General features: G+C 36.6%; 1 long non-coding RNA gene across 1 annotated transcript in view; it reads right to left on the bottom strand.

Annotated features, from left to right (window-relative positions):
* LOC145248923 (uncharacterized) overlaps positions 1-12374 on the bottom strand; it is a 12688-nt gene extending 314 nt beyond the window's left edge. The window contains exons 1-3 of the long non-coding RNA XR_013863430.1: positions 12360-12374; positions 9179-9458; positions 1-671 (exon numbers count right to left, since the gene is read on the bottom strand). The exon at positions 1-671 is cut by the window's left edge and continues 314 nt beyond it. This is a non-coding gene — a long non-coding RNA (uncharacterized LOC145248923). The remainder of the gene's footprint in view (positions 672-9178; positions 9459-12359) is intronic.
* Positions 12375-22500: the final 10126 nt, after the last annotated feature.

Genomic DNA, 22500 nt, shown 5'->3' with positions numbered 1-22500 from the left:
TGCAGTTTAACCTGTTGTAGCTAAATATCACAAAACTTGTCGTGTCAGGTTCGAAGACATCAAATAAATTCATACTCATGATCAGAGGAAATGAAACATTGAAAGCTCCTGATTTCACCTTGTCAAGGCGACAGAGGCTGAAGGTGAGGCCCTCGGACACTTTCGAATCTGTGAACGCGCGTGTTTCAATGGTTGTAATATTCGTGAGGAAGAAATGGAAATTTTCCGATGTCATCTCGTCAAACGCTCCGGTTGAAATCTCCTTGATCTTACTCTGCCGGATGAAGACCGTCTGAGCGGTGGTGTTTGCGAAGGCGCGTTCCCAGATACGACCCACTGAGACCTGGTCGAATGTCATCTTGTAAAAGCGATGGTTGGCGAGGGCGCCCGCTTGGATATCACCGACCACCGCAGATTTCAAGGTGATACTTTTCAGTTGTTCATTTCCCGGGAGGATTAGTGAGCGATTCGTCATGTCTCCCATTTGACCACTGAGCGTAAGCATTTTGACTCCCGAAGGAAGAACAAGGGGAAAAGATGGCGATGTACACGAGGCTTTTCGAAAGCTGCAAAAGCACCGTGGAGGGCAGCTGCATAAGCTGGCGGCACATTGTAGGAGAATGACGAAAATGACGTGCAACCAAACGTTTGGATATCCTTGTCGCTTCATGCTAAAAATAAAATAAAAAAATATATAGATAAATTGATAATCTTATTTGTAAATTTGATAATTGTATATTAAATAGTGGCAGAAATATTAGTAGGAGGTGCCTTCAATAAGTTTCCAGATATTTTTGGACAAATAGACGAAACGGTAAACCACATAATAAGAGACTGCAACAAACTAGAACAAAAAAAAGCTTATAACAGACACGACTTCTTGGTAAAAGCAGTACAGGACTACTGACAATGTTTACTATGACTCAAAAAAGGGGGGGGACGGCTATTATCTGCGAGGTTTCAAGCATAAGCTGCTATTGTGAGAACGCAAAATTATTTGTGATGAAAAAAAAAAACAGAAAGAATTGGAAACCTAGGAGACTTGTCACTTAACCTTTTAAGAACTACATTCCAGAAAGCGATTTCTGGCTGCGATTCTCGCGGGAACTCCAAGTGAGTAAGGAATACAAATAATAATGATTCGCCTTCGGGCCCAGATCAAAGTGTATTATCTGTTCCGGCAGATACTGCAAGCTATGACTAGCAATGACTAGCAAAGACCAGATGTGGGGGCAACCCCACATGCCTGACCTTTAACCAGCTCCCATTTACCACCTCTCGGGAGCTGGTCCCCTTTTTCCCTTCCCCCTCCCTTCACTCCTCACATTAAAAATTGGCCTTGTGCCTAATTTGCTCGGTGGGGGAGCAAATAAATACCATCTGTTCCGGCAGATGCTGCACTTCAGATAATTTGTACCAGTCAATGGAGGGGAAACCCTCTATACTGGGACAATTATTATTTTTGGTAACCAGAGTGACCCCTTTTAGGGGAACTGGTTTTTACCTCACATTAAAAACGGCCTTGTGCCTAATTTGCTCAGTGGGAGAGCAAATAAATACCATCTGTTCCGGCAGATGCTGCACTTAAGATAATTTGTACCAGTCAATGGAGGGGAAACCCTCTATACTGGGACAATTATTATTTTTGGTAACCAGAGTGCCCCCTTTTTGCCTACTTTTAGGGGAGCTGGTTTTTACCTCACATTAAAAACGGCCTTGTGCCTAATTTGCTCAGTGGGGGAGCAAATAAACACCATCTGTTCCGGCAGATGCTGCACTTAAGATAATTTGTACCGGTCAATGGAGGGGAAACCCTCTATACTGGGACAATTATTATTTTTGGTAACCAGAGTGCCCCCTTTTTGCCTACTTTTAGGGGAGCTGGTTTTTACCTCATATTAAAAACGGCCTTGTGCCTAATTTGCTCAGTGGGGGAGCAAATAAACACCATCTGTTCCGACAGATACACAGGCCGTCAGGCCGCTAGACCGCGCTCCCTCCGGGGCCCGGGTGACAAGATCAAAGTGTAGTATCTGTTCCGACAGATACTGCAAGCAAAGACCAGATGTAGGGGCAACCCCACATACCTGACCTTTAACCAGCTCCCATTTCCCACCTCTCGGGAGCTGGTCCCCTTTTCCCCTTCCCCCTCCCTTCACACCTCACATTAAAAATTGGCCTTGTGCCTAATTTGCTCGGTGGGGGAGCAAATAAATACCATCTGTTCCGACAGATACTGCAAGCTATGACTAGCTATGACTAGCAAAGACCAGATGTGGGGGCAACCCCACATGCCTGACCATTAGCCAGCTCCCATTTCCCACCTCTCGGGAGCTGATCCCCTTTTTCCCTTCCCCCTCCCTTCACTCCTCACATTAAAAATCGGCCTTGTGCCTAATTTGCTCGGTGGGGGAGCTAATAAATACCATCTGTTCTGGCAGATACTGCAAGCTATGACTAGCTATGACTAGCAAAGACCAGATGTGGGGGCAACCCCACATGCCTGACCTTTAACCAGCTCCCATTTCCCACCTCTCGGAAGCTGGTCCCCTTTTCCCCTTCCCCCTCCCTTCACTCCTCACATTAAAAATCGGCCTTGTGCCTAATTTGCTCGGTGGGGGAGCAAATAAATACCATCTGTTCCGGCAGATACTGCTAGTAAAGACCATATGTAGGGGAAACCCTTCATACCAATTGTCACTATCCAGCTCCCCTACTCCCCGGGGAGTTGGTCTCCATTTCCCCTTCACTCCTCACTTTAAAAATCGGACTTGTGCCTAATTTGCTCGGTGGGGAAGCAAATAAATACCTCAAAGTTTAGTATATTTTCTTCAGATGCTGCACTTCAATTTCTTGTTCTCTGTCAGTGGAGGAGAACTCCTTCACGACTGAGACAATTTTTATTTTTGTTCCTTTTCTCCACGTTAAAAAACGACCCTGGTGTCTAACTCTGTCCCGTGGGGAGGCATTGTAAATAGGAACAAATAATAATGATTCGCATGACACTAAAGCACATTTCGTGGTGAAACCATAATTTAGACCCTTTGGGGGGGTGTAGATACATCATTAATTTGTTTATTACTCTCAATTGAACTCTTGTCCGGGGTGCCAGTATCTGTTAAGATCTTACCTTTGGAAGAAATAGAAGAAAAAGTGTTTAGGATGAGCCATATATGAAAATTGCATGTCAAGTAACATAAAAAAACAACTGATATATGTATCAATCAAAAATAGGAATCCTTACCAAAACAAAAACTAAAAAAAAAAAGAAAAAATCTTATCCAATAAAATTTTAATTAAAGACTAGCAGGAGGGCTCAGCGTTGCCCGATCGTAAACTACCCTTAAATAAGATATTTCAATTCACGCAGATTTCATATTTATAATTATAGTATCGATTAGTTCATATTATATTGTAGCCAATACATAGTTATGATTTCAAAAGTAAAAAGAAAAAAATTTAAAAAAAACAAAAAAAAACAATAATTTGAATGCTATCAGCTAGAATCGAAACCAAAACATAAAACTTAATTTCATGATTGAAACTATGCCTACAAGTTGAGCAAAGACTGGACTTTATTTGTACTCAATATGGTTCGACTGTGGAAAGGAGTTTGAATTTTATTAAATACAAGCTGGTTTCCATGACAACAATGTTTTTGATAGACAAGATGCAATAAGGGCGGTCGAACAATCCACAGAGTTTTATAATTCTATAATATAAATCTCACCTGTCTGTTTAAATATATGTATGTATGTATGTATTTCAGGTCATGTCATAGGCTACTGGTACCATGTAACCCAGTACTACCTGCCTCATGGTCGGGTCACCGGAGACTAAACTGGTTCCCCCACCAAACTTGTTTGGTGAGGAGGGTGGTTAGTCTCCCTGAAGGATTAAAAACAAGACCTTCCAAAGGGCGAATGAACCCTTTTTCGGGGTAACGGCCAACTAGCACAGTCTGTGTTTGTGTCCATGTATGTGTGTGTTGGGGTGGAGATGGCTCCTGTAAGCCGTGGTGAAGGCAACCTTTCTAGGAGAAGCAAATCTCTGATTTAAAAAACCATAAAGCGGGAGACCAGTACCCGCATTAAGCTGGTCTACAGTTTGACTTGTTGCTGGCTATCTTGCTCTTGCTTGTTGCTGGATCTCAACATTTTGAACCGAGAGAGAGAGATTAGCTGTCGTACAAAGCTAAGACTCTGTAACATCATCTGTGTATAGATACTCCCTCAGGGATTTGTCTATAAAAATGGTCCTGTGGCGATGGAAGTCATTTTTGGGCTCATGGACTTTAAGTGTCTGAGAGAGTGGCACTCGTCTGACAAGACGTTGCAATCATCATGTATGTATGTATGTATGTATGTATGTATGTATGTATGTATGCCTAAAACTTTTGACAGCCGCGACGGAGTTTCAAAAGATCGGTATCGTTTTGAAGCTCCACCCTTCAGACGAGAAATATCGAAAAATTGCCTAAAAACATTAATTTCTTTACTCGTAACTCGCCACTTTTCTACAGGGAAGGGTCGCTTTTTTTCGCCGATATTTTCGAAAGTCATCTCCTCTCTACGATTGACTAGCGTTAATTTAAACCTTCGCTACTTCTGGTTTGGGAATGGACGCAACGACAAAGGCGTCACGATATTTTTTCCGCGTTCTTTTCCCCCTTCGGGGTACGGGTTCAAGCCTGCTTGTCTACTACCCCCCCTTTTTTTTTGCTCAACACACACCTCCAAACACCCGGGCAACGCCGGGAACCCGGGCTAGTTTTATAGATAAAAGTCAGTTTTATTACATTTTGCTGATCCACCATTTATTATTAATTAGTTAAATGACAGCCTGGTTTATCTCCCCCTGCTTCACGATATCTTTGCTCATTAATAGATCGGATCGGAAAATACGATAAACGTGATTTTTATTTTTTTTTAATCAAAATTTGATTAAAATATCAACATAATTTTTTTCATAATTTTTGGTGTAGATATATTTTTTGCCTGGAATATAAGTATATCAGAGAGTTTTCCTGTTAATTAATTTGGAACTGCGATCTTTATCTGTGTTGATGCGGTTTCCATCTTTCGAAGCACGGAAAAAAACATACTATGATATGAAACTGCTAACTATACTTAAAAACAGTTTTATTGGTCTTTTAACACTTTATTAAAAAAAAAGAAAGTTTATAACGTTAATAAACATATTCTAAAAGTACTCGTTATTTATTCATAGTTAGTTACATGCGAAATATGGCCGTCTAAATAAAATACCAGGAACATTTATGGACATCCTTATCAGTTGAAAATGTTAGTGTACACAAAACCTACGGAAAATTATCGAATAAAATTTAGTAATAAATTAAATTAATTTACTATTCGAACTCCACGAACTCCAAAAGATAGTTTTCTGTCATGCCAGCGTTATATAAAGAATATAGAACATTAAAAACATATTTTTTATTTCTAAACTTTTGAGATGAGGATTGGTTATTCGTATTATTTGGATTCATCGGATTATTGCTCTCATCTTGAGTGTCACAACGTTTCTGTTGATATAATCTCCATTAGCAGTTGATTTTCTTTTCATGTAAATTCACGTTTAAATCCTCCACGTGTTTTTCCTCCTTTAATTTTCATTCTATTTTATTTTCATATATTCTATTTCTTACTGAATTAAACTCCAAAAACAAAAGTTGTATCAATTTATTAAAGAAATCTAACAAACAAAACAAATTTTCTGTTTTGAACACAAAGAAAAAACACGAATTAATTCCGAATTTTTTTCGTATTGAATTCCTGGATTGAAAGAAGATCAGTCATGGCTGACGGAACAAGAGCACGCTTCCCCCGCCATGGCTAAGGGAACAAGGGCACACTACCCCCTTGTAACAAACAAAGGGTTCCGCTCGAAATTCTGTCTGAATTCTCGAGTTCAACAGAAACATTCCCGAGTTCGACAAGATAAACCTGAAGAAGGTCTGACGTTATATCGATTGAAACGTTGTGGAAATACTCAAGATGAGAACCGTAGTTCTAATAATTCAAATAATTCAAATGATAAATCCTTAACTAAATATTTCATAAACATGATTTGTTTAATTATAGCCGATAATTGTCAATAATTTTGGTGTACACCAATATTTTCAAGTTAGCGAATATTTGAAATATTTGTTCAATTGCAGCATATAGACTGTAGGAATATCTCAAATATTCCACTAGGATTTCGTCCAGACTTTATATGACGTGGATTATTGATCTTTAATTTTATTATTGTATTTCTTCTTAAAATAAATTTAACTGAATATTAGATATATTAAATGTGTTTAACGCATTACATCTTTGTAAAATATAATATATCTGTAAAGTATTAACTTTATCAAAGCATGGCATTATTTTAACGTAATAAATATTTGAATCTTATATCGTTATCGTCCGTTTTTTCTATAAAGAATAAGTAATAATTATAACGGATAAATATACTAGTATATATATATATATATATATATATATATATATATATATATATACATACTATCTATATACTAGTATATATACATACTAGTATATATATACTAGTATATATATACTATATATAATATATATACTAGTATATATACATACTAGTATATATATACTAGTATATATATACTATATATCCTAGTATATATATATACTATATATACTAGTATATATATACTATATATACTAGTATATATATACTATATATATACTAGTATATATGTACTATATATATACTAGTATATATATACTATATATACTAGTATATATATACTATATATACTAGTATATATATACTATATATATACTAGTATATATATACTATATATATACTAGTATATATATACTATATATATACTGGTATATATATACACTAGTCTATATATGTATACTAGTATATATACTATATATACTAGTATATATATACTAGTACATATATATATATACTATATATACTAGTATATATACACTAGTCTATATATGTATACTAGTACATATATATACTATATATATACTAGTATATATATACTAGTTTATATATATACTATATATATATACTGGTATATATATATACTATATATATATACTGGTATATATATATAATAGTATATATATATATATATATATATATATATATTGTTAATTGCATAAGATTATCTGTAATAATGGCTTCATCTTAAGATGGAAATACGAAAGTCAAGTATTATGGTTCAATTGTGTTCTAAACAGGAACATTAATTTCGAATGTTTCCATGTCTTATAAAAACACCAACTGCTGATTTTATGAAATTATTTTTAAATAATCACTTGAATTAAACTAAACGTACAAAAGTCAAGTATCATGGTTACATTGTGCATTAAAAAGAAACAATAATATTAGCTTATAAAATTATTTTCTGTTGATTTATACGTCTGGCCTTTCTGATTATGCGGTGATAAAACTTCTCAAATGCACTTGTGATGTTAGTTTGTATAAAAGTGTTAACTTTGGTGAAAATCGGACTTCTTTCTTTCATCGGATATTTTCGATTATCGATTTTCAATAAATATCAGGAGCATTCCGATGCAAAACTTACCTACGAACCCTCCCAGACACATCAAGTCCTTTCATGTGAAATTTAAAAAAAAAATTAAAAAACATTTTTTTAATCGGCCCAGCCGTTTCGGAGTCCATAGGATATTCTCTCTCTCTTTCTCAAAGAAACACGCACAACGTTCCTTTATATATATATATATATATATATATATATATATATATATATATACACTTGTTTATTGTTATATAAACATGCTCACATCCCGCTGCTACAAATAGCCACTTGTTTCAATCAAACAGGTATCATCAGGCAGCGACTTGACTATTCAAAAGTTCAATGAATTATCTATTATTATTAATAATATTATCAGCTCTTTTTATTGAGCACTATCTAACAACCTCGTTGAATTCATTAGTCCATTACTTTTGAATAAAAAAAACCCGAGTATATATATATATATATATATATATATATATATATATATATATATATATATATATATATATATCTTACTTATGCATTATTTGACCCGGATTTTGTGACGTTCTTGCGGGCACAACCGACTGCTGACGAGAACCGACGAAAAAAAGTCGAGCGTTTATCGCAGACGCGATCGACAGCTGGTGAAAACTGCCGGTAAAAAAACAAATCAGCAAAACAAAAGCAAAACGCGAATTATTTTGTTAAAATTGATTTTTTTTTTCAATTCTACAGTATTTCTGTTATTTTGGGTAGTGCTTTGGAGGGGGGGTACTTATATTTTAACTCATTTAGTTGAGGATTTTTTTTTATTTGCCAATGAAAACAGGACTTTTGAAATGGTAGCAGCAGACGGCTTTCGAGTTTCTAAATAAATTCGAGAAAGAACCGTTAATTGGACCAGCTTTGGTATAATAATAGGCAATCTCAAAAATCCATTGCGGAACACAATACCACTGGAATGCTTACCTGAGAAAGAGTCGACACTTACTAATGTCGAAGATACAGTTTAATGATATTATCAATAAGGCTCATAAAAATACTATGATAGGATTAGAAACGATAAGTGGAAAAAAATAAAAGGATTTGATTATTTAAAAAGGTGATTCAATAAATATTTAGTGACATTAGACTTAAAAACGACCATGTTGTAGTCAGCAGTAAAGCAGTTGCGTAGTATTGTGTTCCACAGTGGATTCATGGAATCGTCTATTATTATTATTGTTATTATTATTGTTATTGTTATTGTTATTATTATTATTATTATTATTATACTAATGTTTAGTTAATTAACGTTTGTTTTAACGTATGTCGTTTTCTCTAACTAACGGTTCTTTTCTTAATGCGTTTTTCCTATACCAATGAGAGAGTAATACTTTCCCCCTATGCTTATTGTTTTTTATTCTAAGTTTCACAGTTAGGAAGTTTCAACCGTCTTGGTGCCCAACTTCTCTACTTTTGGCCCCTAACTCAGTAACCGTTTATCTTTGATTCGCAATAAAAATAAAAAGACGACTTTGTTATAACTAGCAGTGATGTGCTCCGTAGATACAAAGTTGTATCTATTAAAAAAAAGAAATATTTAAACGCGACAGTTAACCAAACAAAAAAAAAAGACAATATTTAAAAAAAAAATAATTTCCTTACCTGAAAACCTCTCTTTAAAAAAGAAAAGTAAAATTAAACGCTGAAGTAGAACTGAATTCTTGACTGCTTGACTGCTTGCCTTCAAACTGTTGCTGCTGTTAGTGCTGTTCGTATCGTTGCTTGCTTTCCTTCTGCAAATCGCAAGAAGAATAATGTCCAATCTTATAAGTCCAGTCCTATTTATATGCCCCGAGGCGCAAAACAGTTCAACAGAAATATGCGACGACGTCCCAACGGAGCGTACAAACAGGATCTAATGGTAGCGATCTATTTCCGGAATCTGTGTAAAGGAGAATTTACGTCATAACCTTGTTTTTACCCAAGAAAAAAAAAATAAATAAATAAAAATAAATAAATAAAAAGTAAAATAAAATTTAAAAAAAAGCAAAAAACCCAAATCAAAACAAAAACAAAAACGAATCATAAATTTGTCAAACTTGGTCTTATCGTACTGACCTCATTTTCTTCTCGTTTAAAATTAAGCGTGTTGGAAAATCCGATCAAGAGCGACGTATGTAATTGAAACTTTCAAAATACCCCATCCCAAAATACCTACTCTCATCAAGACTTTTTTCCACCCTTTCCCTTCGGCACCATTTATTTAATTTCTTCACCCACTGTGAATCCATCAGTTACACTTCAGCAGTCACCACAATACCACATTGACTCTATGAACGACCTTATTAAAACATTCGCTATGGTACGTTTTTCTTTTTCCCACGACAGGAACATGTGACCAAGGCCGAGAAAGTTGGATAGATGAAGAAGACTCTGATCTGCAAAAATTGCTTGGCCAGCACCGTCGACATTCTCCGGTAGGGACGCCTCTGGCGATTAGAAAAAAAAAAATCGTTTCTCAAAAGATTAGAAGGCAAAGCCTGGAAGGGTAGACTTCCTGGAACTGTACCGGACCATATCTCAGCCAACAGGGAACTAGTCACCCTAACAATCAGCTCTGGATGAGTTTGGAGTGGGATACACCCTCGCTCATGTTTTTAAATGAATGTTATTTTATTTATTCTTTTTATAGGGTGTTTCCATTTATCAAGGTCCGAAGGCCACTCAAGGATAAGGGTTAATAGATTTACGTACGGTGATCATCATGATAACGATGTAGTAGTTGGAATTTGATATAATTTGATTATTTAAAGGGACGGCGAAGCAAGAACTTGTCTACATTGGACTTGGAGACAGTCATGTTGTCGTCAGTTGGAAAGCATTTCAGTGGAACAGAGTTCCACAGGCGGTCAGTTCCGAGGGGAAAAAGTTATTAAGAATTTCTTTATCTTAGTCCAAAGGCAGATTAGGTTAGTTTATCCGCTTCTCTCTCCCATGGCGTTAGAATTAGATGCAGGGTTAATTTATTGTGAGAAACCAGCTCTCTCATGAGGCGTATTTTAATCTGACTGCAAAAATATTCTGGTCCGTCAAGTTGGTAATCCCTCACACTTTACGGCGTCTAAAGTGAAAGGAAATAACACCCTCTGCTCGAAAAGAAAAAATAAATAAACACTTAACCACCCTCCAGGTGAAGAGGTAATACTTGAGAGAATGCTGAACAGATCCTCCACTCTAATCATGTGTTTTTTTATTTCTTATTTTAGGTAATACCGAACTACAAATTTTAGACGATTGATTTGCGTATGATTATATTTATGTTCATCTAATACAAAACATATTTCCACAGAGACGAAAGAGGCTACTGCTATTAGGGCAGGATTTATAGGGGGCATTATAAGAAAATAGTTTCTATTTTTACTAAGGTTATCAAGACCCAAAGCGATTCGAGGATAAGGGTTAAATGGGTGTTAGGTGAACGGTGAGACAATAATGGTGATTGGCAATGATAGTGATGACTGAACAGAATTTTATTTAAAAGAACGACTCAACAAAAATTTTTTTTACATTGAACTTGAAAAACAACCATGTTGTAGTCATCTGGGAAGTAGAACAGTGATATTGTGTTCACCAGGCAGTTAGTTCTAGGAAATAGACTTTGTTCATTGAACTTTCGTTTAGTTTTAGGTAGAGAAAGAGAAAAAGGGAGATTATTGACAGTAGTTGTTGATGGACAAGTTACTTAAAAACGACCATGTTGTAGTCATCTGGGAAGTATCACAGTAATATTGTGTTGATCAGACGGGCAGTTCTAGAAAATAAACTTTGTTCATAGAAGATTCGTTTAGTTTTAAGTAGAGAGGAGAGAGGAAGGGAAATTATTGACAGTAGTTGTCGATAAACAAGTTACTAAAAACGATCATGTTGTAGTCATCTGGGAGGTAGCACAGTGATATTGTGTTCATCAGACAAATAGTTCTATGAAATAAACTTTATTCATAGAAGTTTCGTATAGTTTTTGGTAGAGAGAGAGAGAGAAAGAGAGAGAGAGAGAGAGTAAAGGGAAATTATTGACAGTAGTTGTTGATAGACAAGTTATTTAAAAACGATCATGTTGTAGTCATGTGGGAAGTAGCACAGTGATATTGTGTTCATCAGACAGGTACTTCTATGAAATAAACTTTGTTCATAGAAGTTTCGTTTAGTTTTAGGTTGAGAAAGGGAGAAAGGGAAATTATTGATAGTAGTTGTGGATAGACAAGTTACTGTTGTGAACTTTTTACATGGGGGAGCATACATTGAAGCTCAGTCGAGCCCCTGTCATGAAAATAACGATAGAGTAGAGAAAGACTAGCAAATACTCTTCTGTGTGAAAGACGTTGTACAGAAGAGAAAAGAGTCCCGCCCACTAGATTTCAAAGTTGGTCTTGTATTCTATCAAGGAAGGAAAGGAAGTACTGAACAACCCCTCTCACATGTGGAAAAAATACTTCATTTAAGGACTTATTTGAATTTTTTACAAGTTGGTGATTGCATCAGAAATAGTAGAATAATGTAGCAATTTCTCCAGCAACCGTGGCAACAGATTCGATGTAAGCCTTCCATTTCACATCTAGAGTGAATGGTGTCCGATGTTTATTCATATTACATTTAATTTTCTGCATGTTATAGTAGAGTCAGGAAAACGAGGAGTAGGGAGGGGATTCCAAATCCGAGTGCTTCGAAGAAAGAATATGTTAGAGTAGAAAGTTTATCAGCATCGAGAAACAGTTAAGAAATGGGCTCATTCGGCTAGTTTGGTTTAGTCGAAGGTATTTACGTTAAAGAGGTACAAGTACAGTACCTGTAACTGGCGTAGTTGGAGGATGATCATAGCTTTTAAGTATTAGTAATCAGAATAGATTCGATAGAATTGTAACTTGTCATAATTGTTTCCTGAGGTAGAGACGCTAACTACTAGGTAAATCACGCACCCATGAAGTGGATGTAAAAGATTCGTATTTATTTAAAGAAAAAGAGAACAAAACACTTGAATCGTCCAGTCACTGGAATTTCCATTCACGTTATATGTTTTTGACTTGATTTATTTATGATCATTATTTACGTGCCAAGCCGTTGCTTTAAAATGGAAGGCGTGTTGCGTCCGGTATGACGTGTTTCGGGCACAAATCTGTAAAATAAACAGATTTTTTTTTTATAAGATCGGTTTAATGTGTGTGTGTGTGTGTGTGTGTGTGTGTGTGTGTGTGTGTGTGTGTGCGCGCACACGCGCGTGCGTTGGCTGGTGCTTTTCAACAGGCAGGTCTAGTTTGTTTGACAAAAGACCGAGGTACGAAAAAGTACGAAAAGAATATATAAACAAATATATAACAAATAAATATTGCCAAAGACAAGATAACGTACTCTCCTACTGATCTGGATGAGTTTTTGGTGTTTTAACTCATTTTAAAGTGTCTCTTAAGTGTAAAACGCAAGTTGTATCGAGCGCTTAAGTTAAAACAAAAAAAAAAACAAACATGGATGCCATCGTGCTCTTGTTCTTGAAGTCTCCAGAACCGATCAAAAACTCAAAAAAAAAAAAAAAAAAAACAAGATTACAAATACTAATAGAAATCCATTAAATCATCGTTACATTTATTCGGTTGATTTCTGTCAGTATTTGTATTTTTTTCAAGTTTTTAATCGATTCTCGGAGTTCCGAAGGCAAGATCTCTATGGCACCGTAGTTGTTTTCAATTTAGCTTAGACGCTCAAGACATCAAATAAAAAAAAAAACACACAAAAAAGTATCTCGTTAGATAGAAGATTAACTTGTCTTTGGTAACATTTATTTGTTACATATATGTTTCATTACCCCATTTTCGTACCTCGGTCTATTGTAAAACAAACCCGGCAGAGCTATTTAAAAAGTAAATGTTACGGTAAGGAAGAGGTTGCATGTCCCGCCACCTTTCATACACTTTGATTTTTGGGAAGCGTTAGAACTTGTGATGGGACAATTCCAAAATGTTTTCCTGATTTTGATATAATTACATATTCTGTTTTAAATTCCCTATACTGATTTCTTAAAAATCTCTAATATTTAGCTATAGAGTTTTTTAAAAAATTATTTTTCGAATTACCGTAGAAACTTATATAATACTAACGGGGAGGGGGGTGCAAAACCGGGCATAAAATACGCTTAAATATGATATTTTACTTTGTCCAGATTTCATAAATATTATTATAGAGCCGTGATTAATATATATATATATATATATATATATATATATATATATATATATATATATATTATATATATATATATATATATATATATATATATATATATATATATATAAATATATATATATATATATAAGTGAACCTGTCTGTCTGTCTGTGTTTGTTACATGATAAGGGCTGTCCCCTTTTCATGTAAGTATAAAAATGGAGAACTTAGTTTAAAATGAAAATGAAATGGCATAGGCGAAATTCGAACCTCGTAATCTAGTTTAGAAATAGATTACGTGTGAGAATTTAAAAATGTAAAACAAAACATTTGTTTAGAAATAGATAAATATTTAAAGAAAAGAATGTGAGCTGTCAAGTTTATTATGAAATTTTAAATTGAAAGAATGCTGCTTATAAGATAATGTTTTTAACGTATTGAACATAGGTTAAAATTCCTTTTGTAGAAATAGGAAAAGTTTTGGGACACGTATGTCCAGGACACGTGGAAGAATGCACATGTTTTAACATGTGTATGACGTCACGGAAAATAGAAAGTTCTAGAATAGAGAAAAACTTTAGTTAGAGTTAGACAGTCAGTGAGAAAACTCAGAGGGAGTCAGTCGTCCAGTCAGTCGTCTGGGAGCGAGACGCCACTTCAAGGAAAATGTGAGACTTTGAATTCTTGGTGATGGAACGGCCGGTCGTGAAGAATAAACCATCAAGTGTTTTTTGTAAAGCTCGTCTTGTGTCTTATGTTTCTTATACAAAGGTAAAGTCCAATTGTATTATATATTTGTGTTATATGTATTTACATACACTTCTCAACATCATAATGTCCGAACTGTCTGAACACTATATCCCTTCACTCTAAGAGCTTTCTCCTTCTTCCATCAGCAAGATCTAAGAAAGAACATTTATCTATCTAAGTCTCTTCCAACATATATCTCAAAGTCTCTCGTACAACAACTTATACAACTTCTATCTCTCTCAAGACAAAGCATCTCTTCCTAAGACTATTCTCTCTCAATTAAACGAATATGCAACATGTTTCTGTGTGTGTAGATTTCCCTACGCAATAACTTTGTCAATTTTTAGTCTACAGACTCGAAATATTATATACAGTGTACTGAGATTTGGAAAACTCGATGTGATCGGTTTTTGGCCAAAAAGTTGGCGATTAAGGAGTCAAAGTTCAACGATTTGACCTTTGAGAACTCTACCAAACTCCTTCGACAATTTTGAAATTTTGAAATTTTATCTGGAAATGTCTTCTCAATTATTAAATCATTTCTCTCTGATAGGTTCATAAGAGTAGTAGTTGATGGGCTAAAATCAGAAGCTCACAGTATTAATGCTGGAGTCCCTCAGGGGTCCATCCTGGGCCCAACTCTTTTCTTGATCTACATTAATGATCTTCCAAATCACATCCTTACATTAAGAGGTCAAAGTTCAACGATTTGACCTTTTAGAACTCTACCAAACTCCTCCGACAATTTTGGATCTACACACTTGAAATTTTTGATATAGGTTCCTTTGACATGGATCTAACTTAATAACTTGATTTGAGCCCAAAACAATAAATGTTAAGGGGTCAAAAAAGGGGTCAAAGTTTTTAAAAACTTGACAACTGCAGTCTCTTCCAAATTACTCAGCCAATTTCTGGTCTAAATATTTTAAATTTTACATAAAGGGTATTCAGAGATAAGGCAAGCTTTTTTATCGGTTTGGGTCGAAAATTTTAGTTACCAATATATAAATGTATGTATGTTTGCATGTCTGCCTAAAATTTTCAATAGAGGCGACGGATTTTTCCAAGATCAGTATCGTTTTAAAGTTCGACCTATCATACGACAAATATCGAAAAATTGGCTAAAAACATTAATATCTTCCCCTTCAACTAGGAACTTTTCTACAGGGGGGGGGGTCACTTTTTTCGCCGATATTTTTTAGTTATCCTCTCCTTTAGATTGTCTAGCCTTAATTTGAAAAGATGTCGCTTCCGGTTTGGCGGTGGTCGTAACAGCATAGGCGTTAGATTTTTTTACCCCATTTTTTTCCTCCTTCGCAGTACGGGTTCGAGCCTGCCTTCCTACTACCAAATTTTTTTTTTTTGCTTTTGCTTTGTTCAACAGACACATCCAAACACCCGAGCAATACCGGACTGAAATGATAGTATATATATATATATATATATATATATATATATATATATATATAAAAGTGAACGTGTCTGTCTGTCTGTCTGTCTGTGTGTCTGTGTGTCTGTGTACATTTCCTTACGCAATAGCTCTGTCAATTTTTAGTCTATAGACTCGAAATTTAAAATTCCGGGTACTGAGATTTGGGAACATCGATGTGACGGGTGTCAGCCAGAAATTTGGCTGTTAATGGGTCAAATTTCAACGATTTGACCTTTAAGAATTCTACCAAACTCCTCCGACAATTTTGGGTCTAGACACTTGCAATTTTAGATATAGGTTCCTTGAACCTGGATCTAACTTAATAAAGTGATTTGAGCCCGAAACAATAAATTTTAAGGGGTCATAATAGGGGTCAAATTAAAAAAAAAATTACTCTTTTTTTTTTTTGCTCAGCATACACCTCCAAACACCCGGGCAACGCCGGGCTGAAATGCTAGTATATATATATATATATATATATATATATATATATATATATATATATATATATATATATATATATATATATCAGATCTACCTCTACGCTCCATGTTTAAAAAGGATGTGTCATCTATAGTATCAGATCTGACGGAATGGTTAATTGTAGGTATAGACCGTTTCATACCCTTGAAAAATTTCCAGCAAAAACCTAACAGCCAGCCATGGGTTTCTCCAGAATGTGCTGCTGCCATTGCACACAGAAATCACTTTTTCCATTGCTTCCAACGTATGGAGACTAACCCCGATTTCAGAACTGCCAGCAACCATTGTAAGAAAGTAATAAAGAACGCAAGAGAGTTGTATGATCAGTTCGTTAAGTCCAAATAGCTAAGCACCGGCTTGGTTCCCACCAGTTTTGGCAGATAGCAAACAGAATCCTGAACAGAAGCGTGTGCTCCATCCCGACTATCATCAATAGAACTGAGGCAATCTCGTCAGCATCAGACAAAGCCAAACTCTTTGCCAAGAACTTTGCAGCTAATTCTACCCTTTGCGACCAAGGCCGCCAACCTCCAATATTTCCTCCTGTATCAGAAAACACGCTATTTGATATACAAATATCTGTATGTGATGATGCCAAGCTAATTAAAAACCTTGATTCCAGTAAAGCAACCGGTCCTGACGGTATTCCAATTATAGCACTCAAAAAACTTAAACCAGAATTAGCGCCCATACTTACAAAACTGTTTAAACGTTGTCTTAAGGAGAATTGCTTCCCATCAACCTGGAAAATCTCATCAGTATGCTCTGTATTTAAGAATTCAGGTGATCGCTAATCTTCCTCTCAGTATAGGCCAATACGTCTCCTGTGCGCCATGAGTAAGTTGCTGGAATCTGTGTTAAATTTAGAAGTAATCAACCATCTCAGCAAAAATAACTTTCTCAGTGACACACAATATGGTTTCCGTTCTGCTAGTTCTACAGCAGATGTGCTTACAGTATATCTCTCGACGGAGGCTACCTTTCTAGGGCAATTTCTCTTGACATATCAAAGGTCTGATAGGGTATGGCATAAAGGTTTACTTGACAAGATCTCCAGCTACGGTATCGCTGAAAATGTCTTCTCGATTATTAAATCATTTCTCTCTGATAGGTTCATAAGAGTAGTAGTTGATGGGCAAAAATCAGAAGCTCACAGTATTAATTCTGGAGTCCCTCAGGGGTCCATCCTGGGCCCAACTCTTTTCCTGATCTACATTAATGATCTTCCAAATCACATCCTTACATCATTCATAGACATTCATGCTGATGATACTACCATCTATGGTAGCACATATAAGACCGTAAACGACTAAATTCTCTCCGATTCTCTCTCCTCTGATCTTGAGCACGTGGTACAATGGGGAAAGGAGTGGCTGGTTACTTTTTATGCATCTAAAACCAAGATTCTCTCTTTACATCATCAACGTTCTGTTCCACATCTGGCATCAATTGAAATGAATGGCTCTCGTCTTGGGCAGGCTTCATGTTTTGACAAGCTTCTGGGCTTAACCTTTACCCCTGATCTGAAATGGAACATATACATCAAATCTCTTGCCAAGGCCGCTGGGAAAATGGTGGGATCCTTCTTTCGATCAAGTAGATATATCACTGCTGATGCAATTCTCTATCTATATAAGAGCCAGGTACGTCGAAGCATGGAGTACTGTTGCCACATCAGGAGCCGCTAGAAAGGACTTGTCCTGCCTTGATAGAGTTCAAAATATACTTCGTAGCCTTGTAGATGTCCCTTTCTCTTCCCTGTAACCTCTATCTCACAGCAGAGATGTTGCGAGTTTGTTTCTGATTTATCGCTATTTTCATTGCAAGTGCTCGACTTAGCTTCAATCTATAGACCCCCCCCCTCGCCAAACTGTCACAAGAAACACTCGACTAGCTGAAAACACTATCAATAATCCCCCCACTCGTTATCTCTGCCTAAACATAGATCCCTGAAAAAAGCTTCTTTCTTAGAAGTGCACGCCTGTAGAACTGTTTTCCGTTTTCCTGCTTTCTAGCTGACTACAATATGGTTGTCTTCAAGTCCAACGTAAACAAGTTCTTGATGAGTCGTTCCACTTAAGTTAACAAATTTACCGAATTTCCATTACTACCGATTACTATATTGTCCAATACCGATTACTATATTGTCCAATTGACTACTGTACACTCTTAACCCTTATCCTCGAGTTACCTCTGGGCCTTGATAAGTGGTGATTCCTATGTAAAAAAGGTGCTGTCAGTTAGAATCGAAACCGAAACTAGGATTCACAGCTGGTGACGTTACTAAGGTACCAATGTGACATACATATCAACCGATTAAAAATTGAAAATAAACTAAAATAAAAATATTTTTTTCAATTTTGACCCATTTTGATCCCTTAAAAACAATTTTAACCGGCTAAAGAGCCATAAAAGAACGGCTTGTAAATATCCAATCATTTGAGGCCCCTAGCGCCGCTCTGCAACTTTTAGTTTCGGAGGAGATAGAGTTTGAAAGTATGAAGACAGATAGATAGGCAAGAAGACGGAGAGACCGACAGACAGCCATATAGCCATTTATATATTAGATTATATGTATATGTGTGTTTGGATTCTTAATCGGGCAGGGGGATGTGATGCGTCTAGTGTGTTAGGTATAAATTAGTGTTAAGTTCATGCTTGCACGACTTCTTGCTTCCAGCTAATACCGCTGGCTAACCTCCTGAAAAGGGAGCAGCTATGCATAGGTCTTGCCTGCTTGTACATCATCATGACTCCTACAATGCGTCCACGTTGGCCACACATGGTAACTGGATGACTTGCGGCCCCAGGCTAAATCTGTAGGAGATCTCGAAGTAGTAGGGGATCCCAGAGGTAATGCGTTATGGCCCACCGATGGGTGGACACGCCCTGGCACACTACCAACCCCTACTCCACTCCACTTGTGGGTGCCCTTGGCTGGGCGAAAACTAGGGGAACCAACAAGTTCAATGTAATGTAAACAGACATCTTGATACTAAACTACCTACATAGTACTCCTGAAACTTAGGTCCCTGATAGTGGTAACGTGCCTTGTTTGTTTAGAAAATATAATAAAAACCAACTGGTAAAACCAAACAAGAAAACATGTAAAAAATAAATTCATTGGACTTAAGGAGTCGGAGTCGGATAAAAAATTCTGACTCCGACTCTGACTCCTTGTACTTTTAGAAATCCGACTCTGACTCCGACTCTGACTCCGCAACCCTAGGTGATACAGCTCTACGGCCGGCGATGTTGTCGCTAAACAACGAATAACTATAATAAATTTCACACCATATTACTTACAGTTAAAAGTGTCTTCAGTATTTATCGACTGTATTTATTTAAGTATATGTTCGAAATAATAATGTTTTGTTTCTTTTTAGTCTAGAAAAGATAAAGGTTTTGTGTTTTCTTATCGATGAATCGCTCCCTGTTCTCTGGATCCCTAAATAAACTAATGTAATACTATCAAGAACTCCCCACAGTGTTAGGAAGTAGAAAAAAAAAGGAAAAAAGTTTTTTTTCTATAATTTGGAACCAGTAGTCGCCATCAGCAATCGCCGATGTGTGAGAGACGACCACACGGTTACTATGGCTAGGGAAGATGAAGAAAAAAGAAATCACGGTGTACAGCGTAGAGGTTGGCGATTATTGCTGAGCAGGGGAGCATGTGGTCTCACACTAAAATCCAGAAATAAAAATGGTGACATGAGCAAACGTTTGGTAGCACAACAAATATAAAAACTGGTATAATTGCAGGCACGAAAGACTTATCTAGAGCACGATCCTAATAAATAGGACGGGCAGCACGCTCAGTGTAGCTTGTTTGTCTTTCATGAGTACGAAACTAAGCTGTCATAGTTTTTGTTACTTTCATGAGTACGAAACTAAGCTGTCCCTATTATAGTTTTTGTTACTGTTCTTCTTTTGTAACACATCTTTGAGAAAACCAGATAACATTGTATCATAATGTGCGGCGACGCCGCGTAGGCAACAATCCTGAAGTGAAATAGAGGTAGAGAGGCAGTAGGAGGTAGCAGGACTGGTGACGCCTGCTCTAGTTCTCGCCAAGCTCTATAACAAGTGCCTGAACGAATCTTGCTTCTCCGAGTGCTGAAAAAAAAATGGCTTCTGTTGTACCAGTTTACAAGAATTCACGCGAGAGCAGTAAGACATAGAAAGTGGACTGGGAAATACGTTACGGCATGAAAAGCATGAGAATAGAGCAGACGACAATTCATAAATTTGTTATGTAGAATGGAAAGCACGGACAGGAAATAAAAATGTCTCTAAAAATAGTGAGCTCAAAGTATTTCATTTATTTATTTGACATTTCGAGGGGGTCGACAGACGAGACGAAGAACGAAATGGGAACACCTACCCATAACATTATAACTTCTTATTGGAGGTTTTATGTCTCTTGGCTGGCGAGATTTCAAGAAGAAAATGTATCTAGGGTGCTATCATTAATGGCGAGTGAGTGTGCACAATGTAATGCCGGAGAATTTATCTGTCTATTTATCAGTCTATCTTTTCTGTCTATTTATCATTCTATCTTTTCCCTATCTCCTTAACGTGTATACAAGTAACTTGGCGCTCTGATGTTCTATCTGACTGTACTTCTCTTCATAGTACACCTTTATTAAAAAAAATAAACTAAACATCGGCGTCGGAGTGATTGTATCCACATACAGACAAAAACCTGGGCATGTAATAATTTATATACGCATTGTTAAGTGAAAACGCTTTCCTTTGCAAACAGTAGTCACACTCGGAGATCTGAGAATCACCCCTTTCCTTGTTCGTGATGCCATAATAAATTTAGACACTTCGAAGGCATGGTGGTCCGATCATATTCTTGCTATACTACTAAAAATTCTCCGCTCTGGTTCTTTTCAACCTCTAAAAAAGTGCCTTAACGAATCTGGCTTCCTCGATGACCGGGAAATTGCTTCTGTTGTACCAGTTTACAAGAATTCTGGCGAAAAAAAAACTGACCCACTTAATTATCGCATCGTTTACTTCCTCCTTTTCTTCGACAAAATCTTTCAGTCCTTAATCAATCAAGCACTGGTCCGCCACCTCACAGACAATTAACTTTTATCCGACCAACAGTATGGATTTAGACAAGCCCGTTACTTCAGATATCCTGTAACTGTAAACTCCGAACATATATACCAATCACTGGATAATGTACGAGAATCTAGGTCAGTAGCCCTAAACATATCTAAGGTATTTGACAGAATAACGCACGATCGTCTTCTCATGAAAATCGAATCCTATGGTAATGCTGGACGCTTGCTTAGATAAGAGAAAAATCCAGGTTGTGCTTGATGGTTGTACACCAAAAACAACGTGTTATAAATGCAAGTGTGCCACAGGGGTCAATCCTTGGACATTTATTATTTCTGATATTCATAAACGCCTCCCTCATAAAATTTTCTCTGAGATGCGGATATTTGCTTATAACAGCTACGAGAGTAAAACAAATGAGCACATATCTAAGGAAATTGATAAAACTATAGGGAAAGACACCTCCCCCGTCTGTAGTGGAATGGGGCCGTATCTAGTTGGTAACGTGCAATGCTGCCAAGACTAAGCTTATTTCCTTTAATAATTACAAAAAAACGTCTTCAAGCATTAATTGCCATAGACAATGATATACTACCTGAAGTTCTTCCCTCAAGCTCCTAGGGCTAACTTTCACAGACAACATGAATTGGAACAAATACATTGGGGCAATTTCCAAGACTGCTGCAAGGACGGTGTGCTCTCTCTACCGTGCTGAAAGGCTACTCACACCTGAGAGTACCCTGTATCTCGAAAAGGTCACTGTTCGTCCATGCATGGTTTATTGTTGTCATATATGGACTGGTGCATTTGCCGCTAGTCTCTCGCTCCTAGACAGGGTTAAAAAAAAGAGTAGTTAACCTAATAGGTCATGAACTATCAACTAAACTCCAACCTCTGTCTCATCGTCAAAATGTGACACCCTTTAGCCTATTTTACAAGTATTTCAATGGCAAGTGTTCTGACAAATTCAAAGCACTAATACACCCCCGACGATAATACCCTCGACGAATGCGACAATCAGCAAGATCTCAC

Source organism: Euprymna scolopes, chromosome 27 (genome assembly GCF_053919585.1).
Source record: "Euprymna scolopes isolate OS-2025 chromosome 27, ASM5391958v1, whole genome shotgun sequence".
Lineage (NCBI taxonomy): Eukaryota > Metazoa > Mollusca > Cephalopoda > Sepiida > Sepiolidae > Euprymna > Euprymna scolopes.
This window is presented reverse-complemented; position numbering and strand designations above follow the sequence as displayed.